The 2,631-nt window shown below is 40.7% G+C and overlaps 1 pseudogene across 1 annotated transcript; it reads right to left on the reverse strand.

Moving 5' to 3' along the window:
• Window positions 1–612: 612 nt before the first annotated feature.
• Window positions 613–965, reverse strand: LOC309959369 (small ribosomal subunit protein uS3-like; annotated as a pseudogene). Its single transcript has one exon. The product of its transcript is annotated as a small ribosomal subunit protein uS3-like (transcript).
• Window positions 966–2,631: the final 1,666 nt, after the last annotated feature.

Consider the following 2,631-nt stretch of genomic DNA (forward strand, 5'->3'; position numbering starts at 1 on the left):
TGGGACCACAAATTGGGTCCTAGAACAACAAAAATATAGTTAGTGAAAAAAAATTGGTGAAATATGAATAAAGTCCATAATTGGTTATTAATAATGTTCCAATGGTAATTTTTTGGTTTGATAGGTATACTGTATTATTAGGTAAAATGTTAACATTAAAAGAAGCTGGATGAAGTGTACATGGAAACTTTCTGTACTATCTCTGCAGCTCTTCTGTAAGTCTAAATTTAGTTCAAAAGAAAAAGAAAAAATGCTGTATTTCACAGGAATCACCTCAGGTGCATGTTGAAAATGAAAATTTCTCCAATTTCAGAGACATGAAAATTATAGTCCTGGAGCAGGTCCCAGGAATCTGCATTCTAACTGGCACACAAGGAGATTCTGATGCGTATTTCTCAGGGATCATACTTGGAGAAACTCTGATCTGAAACAAACACTGGTCCAGAGTAAAATAAGTGATTATTAGAGATTAGTAAATGGAGAATACAACCTGCGGCTATAAAAAGGCTCTTGTGTGAGATCTTGATTTTTTTTCTCTTTTTTAACAGATTTTACTAAAGATCTTTAGAGAGCAACCTGCAGACTCCAGATCCAACTGCCAAGGAGACCCTGTTATGCCATGTGTACTGTCTGGGGCATAGCTGGCAGCTCCGGCTTCCCACCGGTCTGTTCTGAGACAGAGGTGGTGGGCAGTATCTCATCTCTGGGTTCCATAATCCTCACATGGTCAGGCAGGGGCTTCTTAAGGCCAATCCTACCACTTGGGTCCCAAGGCAACATGATCTTCACTTTGATGCCCAGTGTTACTGTCTGAGTGTCACATAGCACATACTAGTATCGACACAGTAGTTAACAGGGTCCCCAGTGGGGATCATCAGGCCATCCACAACCTTCATGGATTTAGCCGTCTATTCACAGAAATTCCCAGACAGTGTGACCTCACAGCCTTTGACCCCACTCTCCATGATGAACCAAGCACACCATAGCAGGCCCTCCACACAGCAAGTCCTCCTAGGAGTTTATAATGCAGAGACTTTGCCGGGACAGTGGCACGCAGACCTCCTGTGGCCGCCATTTTATGACACCTCCACCAACTGATGTATCGATATAAGTTTAGGCAAGTTATTAAACTTCTGGTCCTCAGATTCCTCATTTATAAAGGAAGAAGCTGTATCTATGGAATTCTAATGGTTATCCCTGCATAGTACCTAAAAGGAAAAGTCCAGAATAGTAAATAGTTGTCTCTAAAACCTTCTGTTGGCAGCCACAGATCTCTCCTGGCACCTCTGAAGAATCCTTCTTCTTACAGCACTGAACAGGGCAAAGGCTTTTGCAGCACTCTTCCCATGCATGCAAGTGTCTGGCCCTGCAGTGAGTTAAACACAGTTACAAAGGAGATACAACAGTGTTGAAAAAACACAGTCACTGTGACAAGGTCAGCAGCGGGGGCCTTTAGGTTTTGAATTTGCTTTATTGAATCGAGAAGCAGTCGCTGTAGTTCCGACAGCATGCCCTTTTGCTTTGTGAAACGGAAATCCTCATTTCCATCTGTGAAGACTCTGGGGAAAGTAAATGAGGTCTCTGGCCCCAGGCCTTTCATTAGAGAACAGTTTTGTACCAGATGAGGCCACAGACTCAGAACTACCATGTCTCTACAGAGACCCTGCCCAGCAGATGAAGAAAGATGGATTTAAGTCAGCTCAGAGCAACCGAATTTAGAAGTGGTGCTGACTAGAGTCTTGGGATTGCCCCTGGCTTTTTTTTTTTTTTTACATCTTTATTGGGGTATAATTGCTTTACAATGGTGTGTTAGTTTCTGCTTTATAACAAAGTGAATCAGTTATACATATACATATGTTCCCATATCTCTTCCCTCTTGCATCTCCCTCCCTCCCACCCTCCCTATCCCACCCCTCCAGGCGGTCACAAAGCACCGAGCTGATCTCCCTGTGCTATGCGGCTGCTTGATGGACTGCCATCTCTGCTATGTATGTGTGCACACACACATTAGCATCAGTATAAACTTCCCAAATTAGAGGGGAATAAGGTATATATCCAAACAAAAATTCCTATTGGGAAGGGAATATGCCAACCTCACCTCATTCCAGTTATGTTGACCTGACTCAACAGTTTAGGTAGATGAATGTTTTTAATGGTATCTATGAATCAACTCTAAGCTTTGTTTTCCCATAAAGAGAGGATATCAGAAGAATGTATGACACTAACATTTTCTGAGTGCAAAAAATGTTACTTGTTATTATAGAATATGATTGTACAGAATACTTAACTTCATTTACCCTTGGTTTCTGAAAAGAGTTAATAACACCTACAAATTTTTATTTGAATCTTAATAATTCTATGGGTTTTTATTTATGTTAAATTATCTACATATATATGGAAAAGGAAAGTGAGCTTAAACATCTAAATTTCTCAGTTTAGACATTAAGCGTAGTTAAGTGCGAGAGCTGACATTTGAATCCAGATCCAACGACTCGAAAGCCCACACGTCTATTAGGATGACTGCAGGCAAAAATCTGTTAACTCCAGTCTTTTCATGAAAGCTAAAATGAATTTATGTCTCTAAAGCATAAAAAGAAGAGAAAATTGGGTATGGAGGATGGTATCTCTCTT

The sequence above is a fragment of the Leucopleurus acutus genome, assembly GCF_964270905.1.
Source record: "Leucopleurus acutus genome assembly, chromosome: 3".
In the NCBI taxonomy this organism is placed as follows: Eukaryota; Metazoa; Chordata; class Mammalia; order Artiodactyla; family Delphinidae; genus Leucopleurus; species Leucopleurus acutus.